Raw genomic sequence first — 11,787 nt, forward strand, 5'->3', positions numbered from 1 at the left:
GAACGTGTACCACTAAAGCAAAATATCAACTGACATGCTTCATTGCCACATTTCTAGACCCTGTCTTGAATCAAAATCTAGTTCTAAAACCTTCATTTTATTATTTTTGCGACTTGGAGACGGAGGTTTACTGTAAAAGCCATCGCTTCAGTTGCACTAACTGATTCTACCATCGTCAGTTTTCTCTTCTTCACTTGCTTTGTTCGCTTCGTGCCCTTTTGTACAAGTACTCCGAATGGCAGAGTCCAGGGAATCCCTTTGCTTTCTCCTGTGGAATAGATCAATTGTGCCTGTCCTCTCTGTGTTTCTTTCTCTGCCCTCCTCTTTCTCTCTCTGACTCGCTACACAAAAAAACTGCTACCACTGTTGGATTCAGACGGGGGGGGCGTAGAAGCAGTAGTCAGTAAGTCAGTCTGAGACATCTCCAAGGAGCTGACCTTAGAACGAGATTGCTTTTCTGTACAGAAAAAGAAAAGGGTTGGACCCCAACTTTTTACCCTTGTTAAGTAGACGTGTTGTCTTAACCAACGCTGTTATTCACAGTCAAGGGATGTGTTCCAGGGAGAGGAAGGTTTTTTTTACACATTCTCACACCTTCAAAGTCCAATATGACCACAGGCTTCGTACGGATTAATGTACAACTCTCCACACCATTTGGGGGAATCAGCACCTTAGGGTCAAACTGCTTCGGAAAAGGAAACGTGTAATTTGTTTTTACTGCCCTGTTGACTTCCCCAACATCCATTGCAGTTTCTTTCCCTAGTAGAAGCTCAAAATACTGATCCAATGAAGTCATCTTTTACACTGTTAATGTGTGTGACTACTCATGTAAAAATAGATAGGACAACCAGGCTCATGTCTGCAAACACGCACTACTGACACACAAGCCTTTTTGCTACACAATGCCAGTACACGTGCAGTGAAGTGAGGCTGATGTGATTTGTCTTTTAGGATGGTTTATCGCTTGGTCTGCTTGTGTGGTGCATGTCGTGAGTTTTACACACAGTTCTTTATGGCCTTTTACTTCAATACACTTAGCCATCAGAGGAAGTCAATAGATTTTTTTTTTTCCTATCACTGTAAATCTGACACAGGCCCCTGTGTCAGTCTTTCCTCTCCTACTGTTTCTGCTTTGACTACATAAGTTTGGGGAAAGGGGCAAATTTGCTGCTTGAGTAAATCTTAAAATTTTAATGCCACACCTTTTCACTATACCTGCTAGGTACACCACCACAGACTCCTGTTGAGTCAGCCAGGGTAAAGCCTTGTTGGATAGATTCCTGTGGAAGTTAAAAAAGACAAGTTAATCTTTTTTGTTCCTGTGAAGTGATGACAGACAAATACATATGAGGTGAAGAACCGGGCCCCCGTTTCTCAAGAACATCCGAAGGTAAAGATGATCTCAGCCCCATTGTGAAATGTATGGGATAAAATCATCTCCACTTTTTTGGAGTACGGTTTCCTGATTGATTTTTACTGCACTAAAAAGAATCTGACACGAGTCCTGTGCTTCCAAATCCCCAATGACAAGACAGGCTGAATGGATCCTGTCAGGACTAAGACTTACTTCCCCTCATCTATCACACGGGGTGCCTGGCAACCCTGCGCAGCTCAACACGCCCTATACCCAGCACACAGGTCCAAGCCCTTGTCCAAAAGCGGAGTCATGATGAGAGGTATCAAAATGAGTTATTGCTGTCACCGTAAAGAAGAACCCCCTGAGGACAGATGGCGGTCCTCGGATCATTGCACCCACATTAACCTTCCTGCAAAGGGATCAGGTGCAAGCATACTTTCACAAGGGAGTTGGATCATTGTTCTAAGAATACTTATTTTAGTTTGTGAATAGCACTGATAGAGACCTGCCTTCAGGGGCTCCTGTGGCAGAAAATCCTTCCGGGCCTGGCAGATAGACAGAAAAGGAATGAAGCCCTCCAAAGAAACGGCAGACGGGCCCTTGGCAGCGGTGGTAATGTTATCCCTCGGGTGCTCTGTAACTCACACCTGAGGGAAAGGTTAGTACACAGCTGAACTCAACCTTTTGATTACCGTGACAGAAGCAGAGGTAATTAAGTTAATACAGTTTAATTATGTTGAGTGGGATTCAATGAATGTTTCATTGTTATCCTTGGCTCCCGGCAGTGCAGTGCAGTGCAGTGCAGTGCAGTGCAGTGCGGTGAGCGACAGCCACGCCACCAACAAGTATCACCGGATGACAGTTCGGACATAGTTCCACTCCCACAGCCACCACACTTGGCCGTTTTGACGTGTGTAGAGAAAGGTCGCTTGAATCCTCTCAAGCGACTTTTCTCTAAGACGATCTGTTTGATAATTCAACTGGAAAATATATTGTCTTCACTTATAAATGTCATTAAAGTAGTATTTTTTTGACGTTTATTATGCCTGCTTTACAATATCTTTGAATCAAGCTTTAAAAAACTCTTGTCGTTTGATTTGAACCAATTAATTTAAAAGTCATCATCCTTCATGCTGACGATACATGAGTCCTATTACTGTGCTGAGTTGGAGCATTACAGTGACTTTGTTGTCAAGAAACCAGTGACACATTTTCCAGTCATGCATTATACACAAATTGAGAGCTTTCAACACGTCAGAGGATGATTAATTTAACTCTAAAGTAAACATCAAAACTTCTCCGTCTGTATTAAGTAATGCACTCTTTATATAACAGCTGGATCCAGAGTATACATTACCACAGCGATTTTTGATTTCTGAACTTGTCTCGACTCTGGCCCATCCTGCTTCAAGGTTGGCTCTGTGTTTACTTTTCTATTGTTGAGGCGGTATTGAGTGCTGTCTTTTTAAATGAGTGCATTCATCAGTATAAGCTTTCAGTCATTTGAAATACAGCGGGACCGTGTTCTATGCAAGGTGTTTAATTGTCTGCTCTCTAAGTGCCCTCTTGGTATTTTATTGATCTAATTTATTCTGAATGGAAACCCTAGAGGGTATAAAGCCATCTGTTTGACATTGCCAGCTGGACCCTGTCCGATAAGAAGACATTTTTACAGCGAGGTTAAGCTTCAGGGTTTAAAAATACGCAAGGCAGTGGGGTTGGTAAGTGTGGACCTTTAAAATCGGAAATGGTTTGAAACTGATTCCGAGGAGAAGCTACTGAAAGCACGCAGATTAGATCATAAATTATGGTCTCAATCTTGATGTCCTAAACTAAAGACAGAGTATTTGGAGAAATCAATACCGTGCCGGGTGCAGGAAGAGACGCTTTAAAACAGCTGAGATAACAGCTGAACACCCAACAGAAGATAGAGAGAAATTTGTGCAATGCCAATGAATAAATTATTGTCTTTTTTTTTTTTTCTTTTTTTTTTTTACTGCAAGGTCAGCTCTGTTGCTCGGCTTCTCCAGGGAAACCTCCGCCAACACATATGAGCTCACACACACACACACACACACACACACAAATGCAAGTCCCACACACCGGTCAATCACGGGCACCTCACCAACACATGCATCACTGCAAATGTCTTCCTACACAGAAGTGCATCTTATGAGAGCACGCTCATGCACCTGCAGCACATACTTTACAATTTCACACATGCATGCTACGTGCAGCTACAGAGAAGAGATGAATTAGTGCACAAACACACACTTGCTTTCGTTTCTCTGAGCCCAACGAGTTATAATGAATACTGAGTTATACAAAGGGCACCTTTACAGTGAGTCTCTTGACCTGTGCATGTGGGAAGCTGTTTGCTGTGGGAGAGGAGGAGGTTCAAGGGTGAACACGGCTCTCAGTGAATACACTGAAATTACTGCAGAGGAGAGAGCCAATAGAATTTTAGATGCAGAAACAAAAACCTTTTTTTTTTTTTTTTTTTCCCAGTGCTGGTTTCTCATAATCTTAAATGGAACAACCATTTCACTTTAATATACAACTTCACTAAAATCCCACAGAATTGACACATGGAGTAAAGATGGAAAGATAGTGTATGCCTCTGCCTCGGCCTGTATGTATTTTACAGTATATGCAGGCTCCCATAAATATCCCCAAAATAAATCGAGGGGATTGAGAATGATTAAACTTTTTGGGATTATTTATTGTGTGCTGAGCAGACCATGCTGGGAGTTATTTATTTGCAGACCATCAAAAACATTTATGAGTCTGTTTCAGCAGTATGCTCTAAACACGAAGTCATAAATCTACCAGTGTATCCTCACTACCCCCTCCTCTCCCTCGCTCTCTGTTGAGCTGTCTCCACCTCGCTATCTCTCCCTGCGCCACTCTTCTTCCTCTCGTTTCTCATTTTTCGGTCGCTCTCATCACGCGAGTCACTTGCCTGCACTCATAAAGATTTGCCATCAATTTCAAATTCATCAGCCCTGATTGGATTTTGGGGGACAGGAGGGGAAAGGGAGGTGTGATTTGGTGTTGCCTTTTAAACAGTGAAACGGAACACATTTCAAAACTAATGTCCTTGATGCAGCAAATCTGGTAAAAGAAGTAGGATAGACTGTAGCCACAAGGAAGAAGAAAAAAAAACAGATTAATAAGAAGTGCCTCACTTTTCAAGATGGTACTGCACTCCACAAGCATATTCGTATATTTCTCTGATAAGCATTTTCTCTCCAATGAAATATTTAACAGCTTGCCTATCTCTCCTTGTCTCCAAGTCCCTCAGCATGGGTGTTCCAGTCAGAAGTCTGTGTTGTCTCCACAAGGTGGTGTCATGCTCATTAGCTGAATGTTGCAGCTCATTTTCACGGCCCCGCAGGTCTCGCAGTTGTGTGGGTGATACTAATTCCTCACTCTCCCACTTTCCCACATCTACATCACTTGCTGCAAGAAACAGTGTAAAGTAGTGTAAAGCAGACCTGTAATTAACTCTGATTTAGCAAAAAAAAAAAAAAAAAAAAGGCAGAAAAGATTTGAATAAATGTGCATGTGCTTTTTATTGTTAAAGTAATTGCAGTCAGTTAAAAAAAAAGGCTGGGGAGCTTTGTTATCCTGCAGTGTGAAGTGCCAAGTGTGACTATACAAAATGGTTCTGCTGCTGAGAGCAGTGAAGTGAGACGGTGAAGCCGTCATTACCACGGTTTGGAAGGTATCGGTCTACGGAGCGGGCTGTCTTGACCCGGCCATTGACCTTCAAAATAATGGTTGCAGTGGAGTGGAGACAGTTCAGTACGCACAATCCCTGTCAGTCCACTATAGCTCATACATCTCAATCACTAAATAAGGGCATGTAAACAGGGCATCCTGGAGTGGTGAGTCTCATCTCTGTCTCTTGCTTCTATTCAGAGCTTTCCAGTCTAATCTCTTCTTCTACTCTCTATCCCTGCCTTTTATCCTCACCTTTCCTCTACTATTTCTCACACATACAAATATATATATATATATATACTTTATTATATATTTTTTATTTAATCACTTATTGTCTAAACCAGTAATTCCCTACTGTGTGCAGAAACAAATGATGTGTGATTACGCGACACAGTTACATGTACACTGCTTTTCTGTCTCCAGTGACACATTGCCTGGTGGTCAGTCCGGTTGCAGCAGCATTTACCCAGGCATAAACCCCCCCAGTGTCAGGGTTAACAAGCTTTGTCTGGGCCAAGCAAGTGGAACTAACCATGACTCATGATCGGCTTACTGATCCACAACCAGCATTTTTAGCTGTCAAGAATAGGGACATTGAACTATAATCACTGGCCAGCCTACATGTATGTGACCCTGTAAACTTTGCCAGAACTTCATATACCAATGGGTCAAAGATCAACTTTTACTTCAAGATGCTACAAAAAGGTAAAAGTTATTTTGATATGGAGTAACTCTCTATCATACATTTGTAAGTAACTGTTACATCTATTATCTGAGCAACATTTTTTCCAGATTTTCATCAAATGTTGGAAAATTGTATTTTGTATTTCATGTTTCAAATAAGTGCGTGCTAGTTGTGATTTTATGGAGAACGGATAGACCATCCAGTCATATGACCTGAGTCTTGGTTAAAATTCTCGTTAATATCATGTAAACTACAAATGTCTTCAATACATTTCACAAAATAACACAATATGCAGCAAATTTAAAAAACATGCTAATAATGTCAAATTAAGTGATTAAAGTGTGTCTGTTAAATTAGCATAATATATTTTCCATTCACTCTGAACTGCATGAATAATATTAATACCAAGCCATACATCGCTACATGTATGTATATGTAGATAGCCTATATAAATAAAGTCAATATCAAAGGAAAGTGTAACAGACTATCATTAGGCCCCGCTGAAAATGCGACTTTTGGTAGTTATGTTACAGCTTATTATGTACAGTGACTTCCTATTTACATAGTCAATTGCTTTTAATTGTATGCTAATAATGTTTCCTAGCAACTTTACTTAATGTTTTATTGTTGTAAGTTTTATTGGTGAAAAATGATTTAGTAAATCATTATTTTGAAATTAGTTGGTTACTAAAAACGTATAGGAAACACTTTTCACATGCTAAAGACTGAACACAATCCAGGGCACCATGTTTTTTGTTGTTGTTGTGATAGTTTCACTCCTACGTTTGCTTGTGATGCTGGTTATCTCGGAACTGAAATGTACTTCTCCATTGCCGACACTCTAAGCTGCTATGGATGAGAGGATCCACCAGGTGGGTCGTTCAAGTGTAAATGTATTGTTAATGATCGACTCAGGGCTCAAGCACTGACTTATGGAAGAATAGTTTTAAAGAGGATTAAAGATTAGCTCAGGGGAAGCACATGAAGTGCATCGATCGCTTCCCCGGAAGCAGCTGCTTCTCTTCTTCGGTCCTGGTCTGGAGATATTGCTGATCAGTGTGGTTTGGTGAGTGACGGACAGTTTTTCGGGTGTCGTCATCTAAAAATATAAAATCATTCATTAAGATCATAAAGAAACAGGGTAGGGAATAGCATAATTCATGTTACACAGAAAACAATTGCAGTATGTTTTATACAGAATTATACTTAATTAATACTGAATGAAATGTATTGTTCATATTTCATAAATGTCACTGCAATAAATAGTAAAAATGCCTGGATACTGAACTTAATCAAGCACGATAAATGTGCACAACTTTAGAAATATTGAGAAAAATAATGGAATACTGACAAATACAATGCTCCACTGAGGGCAAGGCCTTACAAACTGAGCAGATGGTGAATCTAGGATGGGACAGGAATGATACTGTCTCTGACCTGACAAGCAGCAGCAGCAGCAGCAGCCTGTGTGGCTCATGATTGTTTTTCCAATTTGACCTGTGCGAATCCACGCAGATAATCACAGGCACCAGGATCAAGGATTTAAACCTCAGGGGGGGGTTCCAGCATTCATAATGCTCACGGTAGTCTCAAGACAATGCAGTTGAGCTCACCTCAGCTTAGCTCAGAACCAGCTGGGGCTTGGGAGAGATAGAAAACAAAGGGCGAGCGAAGAAGGGGAGGGGAGGAGGAGAGAGAGGGAGACAGAGTGATACATACGAAGCAAAAATCAACGCTTAAAAGCCAGCTATTAAACTTTTTCCCACACAGCAACATAGTGTCCTATCAGAAGCACTTGTTTGCTCTCGTTAACCATTAATCTTTAATAGTTGTTATTTCCCTGTAAACCATAACCACATCCTACAGGTCCAAAACACAAATGAATGTAAAATAGATGAATTATTAAATGTGTGCACACAAATGAAAAAAATAATAATAATAAATATGGAAACAGTACATATGTAATATTTGAAAATGTTACATATGTGCTATATAAAATTTACAGTACACAGTGATTGATTTACTGGTTACCTGTTTTTTCATTATTTATTTTGCAGAGCATATTATTCCTTCTCCAATTTCTTTCTTTTAAAAAAAACAAACAAAAATCTCTATGGCCACATACAAATGTCTGTAAAGGGGAAAGGGGTCTTATAAACTTTTCATAACTTTGCAGTAAGCAAAAAATCATAACGGCCCCCTTTAAAAGTGCTGTATTTCACAGCATATAAAATTTGTCTAAAAAAAATCTTCATTCAGTCCCAGACTGCAGATCCAGCACTGAACAGTCAGTCGAGCAAAAGAAGAGGATTTGTTCAGAATAAGTTATTTTTATGATGTTTTATTTATAAACTATAACATAGGTACTGAGGAACTCTGATGTGCGCTGTCTAACTTGGATCGGTAGGGCATAACATTCAAATCACAGACATTCATGATTCATTCAGTGTTGTGTGGAATAGTCTGAAGAATAATAATCTTATATTTGTACTATTGTTATTAACACATATTTTGGAAATTCCTTGACCTGAGGAAGTATACATGGAGAAATACAAGCACCATACATTTTTTTCTCACTCAAATATGTCTCTCTGGCATGACTCCATATTTCAGGAAAAGCCTGAAACGCATGCCTCTGAGCTGTTAATTACATGCTTAGAAAGAATCTAATCCTCTGTATGACTAAAGAGATTCCCTGTGCAAACATATGTATATTGAAATTTGCATCCCCATTTCCAAGTGATTTACACTGTCTGGGAGGCTCGTCACTGTCAGGCGGGAGAAACAGCGGAATGAGCATAATCATTACAAAAGTTTTGTTGGTCCATGTCTGCTGAATTGATGGGGAAGAGACTTTTCTTTGATTTAAAATGTATGTAAAAAGTCAAACATGCTGAGTGCCTTTTCAGCAAGGGGCAAATAAAGTGTGGAAAAGCAGTCTGGCAGCCAGGTCTGCTGCACGGTCCCCAAGGACACCACCACTCTTAGGAGGTAACCTCATTTATAAGTGATGGAACACCACCGCAGTGCCACGTTACCACAACCACACACACACACTAAGACCACTTAGGCTGTTGTGAACTTCTGATTGACAGCTCGGCGGTTAATGCACTCTGCATATCGCTGTTCTCAGCCGTTTTTGTGTACAGCAACACGTTAACCTGTCCTTTTTACACTCTGTAAACCAATAAGAGGCTTTTCTATTGCAAGCAAGGCACTTTAAATAGCTCTTATGGGTGACATTCTTCACAAATAGTCTCCCGCGTTGCCTGAGGATGTTCTGCTGCCAACAAAACGCTCAATATGCAAATCAGGGCAAATGTGTAAAACTGGAAAATAAAGTTTTTATGTCTATTAGTAATAATGGTATCAAATGCATGACTGAGCGTGTGGGGAAGCATGTAAGAAATTAAATTTTTTATGCAGTGGTGATTTTTACAGTATGCAATATGCCCTCTACATAATGGTATGAATGTGTAATTCAGTCACCAGTAGCCCTTCCAGCACCAGAGCGCGGTACCCAACTCGTCAGCAGTTGTGGCATCATGTACAGATGCAGCGGAGCATCATGACATAGGCATCACTGCACTGCTAAATACAAATTTCCACTGTCTGAATGAGAGAGTATTCAAATACTGCTCTCATTACATAGCCATTATAGATACGGGAACACACAGTCAGTCCCTGAAACAAATTTAGTCAAAACACACATATGATCTTTACTTTGCTTTCCTTACTCTCATTTCCATCTCTGCCTTTGTACATTAAAGTAGTCCCCACCACTAATTTCCAATACAAACACAACCATATTGTTCTGCAGATATTACTCATGTTTATTTATGTAACGCAGCCTGATCCAGGTAATTCATCAAGCTCAGCTGGAGAGATAATACTCGCTTTGTGAAACTGGCTCCGCTTCGACTGCATGTATGGCTTTTGCACAAATATTGCTCGGACAACCACACATCTCAAAGATAACCTGTGAGAACAATAACCGGGCAAATATTAGTTTTGAGCTATTAGTTATGTGGTGGATCTGGGTAAAGTATACCTGGTGACATTTATTGTGATGGATAGTTTTGTACTTTTTTTGTTTGGCAGCAAAATAGGTCTTAAAGATCTTTAATAAAATCTGAGGATAATTTATTTGTTTGATGATGTTCATTAATTATAATACACCTGCTGTAAATCAGACCCATGTCAATAGCTGCTGCAATTAAGTTTTTGGGTTTCAATTCAGTAAGATACTGTCCTCTCCAGTAACTACACATTCTCCTATACTTCCTGTCTGTCTGGCCCAGGAGGCAGGACTGGTCTCCTCATTTCCAAAAAATAGACATTCATTCAAATGTTTCCTCCAAACAAATAGTCCTCCTTTGAGTATAGTGCTGTTATTGTTCCAGTAAAAGTAAAAGTCTCTCAGACTAAAGAATGAAGAATTAGAGAGTAAAGAATTTTTTATCTCCTTCTCACCCGAATTTGTACCACAGTCACACCTCTGCACCTCTCTGACCATTTCACTGGCTCCACTGTATGCCTCCTGGAAGTGTCGCCCATTCCACCACCTCTGCAACTTGTCCTCCACCCACTTTTCCTCAGTGGTCACCTCCGCTCTACTTCCTATTTGCACATTTTCCTCATTAGAGGTCAATGATGCAACAGAGTCTCTCTACTCTGGCCTCATGCCTGGATAGCCTGTGTCCTCTATCTACCAAACCTGCTCACTCTAACCTGCCTCACCCATGGCTGACTGATACCAGTCTCAGCTGCTGAGAGAAAATGGCATAAAACCAGTGACCCTGCTGACCTCAAGGGCTATCAGTCACTCCCATCTTCCTTCTCATCCAACATCAGTGCTGCCACAACCGCTCTTTTACAATGATAAGATCTGCAGTAACAAAGACACTCGGAAACTATTGTAAGATGAGATTTATTCTTGTGAGGACATATTCAACAGATTGCCTTATTTTGCATTGTACATTATTTTGAGTCCACATAATTTAATTATTTGTAACTACATTTATAAATATTGTATTCTGCTGTTTAAGTTTAATCTGGAACTATATAATATGGCGCACTTTAGTGGCAGGTAATGTGAGTTATGATTAGGAGTGGCGGAGTGATATGTAAGAGGTGAGATGTCACTTGGGTAGTCAGTGTTCGGTCTTCCTAGGTTGGGGTTCTCCGGGAAAGGAATAAAAGATGGATTGACCTGTACAGAGAAGTTGTCCCCGTGCTCTTGCTTTACCCACAGCCCTTCGATAGTTTAATTAAGCAATATGTAAGGCAATAGTTAAGACATCCAAAAACATGTCTTACACTGGTGGCAGCGGGTTTGTGGTCTGCTAATTTTTGCAGAGTTTTGAGTTTTGCCGGGGATTAACGAGCCGACTGCCTGCACGACGACGGCGCCAATTTTTTTTCCCTCCTCACCGTGGACTGCTCCTGCTTTAAGCTAGCGACTCGGTCAGTGTGCTGGTGGAATGAAACGGACTCTGGTGGCCATTAAATCTTCAAGATAACAACGAAGCAACATAAAAGTGAGTTACAGAGACTGACAAAGTGGACACAATTTTTCTGCTCTCTTCGTGGATTTTCATGCTGCTTCATGCGGGAGTACTGCTTGTGAACTTCTCTACGTTGGACGGTTGCATGGTAAAGTTGTTTACGAGTCACTCTGGAAACTTCAACTGCAGATTAAACCCACCAAACTCACCAAAACTGAGACTGTTAAGCTACACATGCCCATTCTGAACTTTCACTGTACTGTTAAGAGCCGTGCCCTCGCCAGTACATACAGTGGGCACTGTAAATAAAAAAAAAAAAAATAGAAAAAACGAGAAATGGCCAGTCATAATAACCTTTGGAATGAACTGCCCTTTCCTTCTAGCCATGTCATGCCACAGTATTGTAAAGGGGATTTTCCTCATGTTTTCATGGGTGATGGAAAAGAGGATTTTTCAAAATGGTGTAGACGTTTTGAAGTGGCTGTCGAGGCTACTCCTAATTATGATGAAGA

This window comes from Seriola aureovittata, chromosome 20 (genome assembly GCF_021018895.1).
Source record: "Seriola aureovittata isolate HTS-2021-v1 ecotype China chromosome 20, ASM2101889v1, whole genome shotgun sequence".
Classification (NCBI taxonomy): Eukaryota; Metazoa; Chordata; class Actinopteri; order Carangiformes; family Carangidae; genus Seriola; species Seriola aureovittata.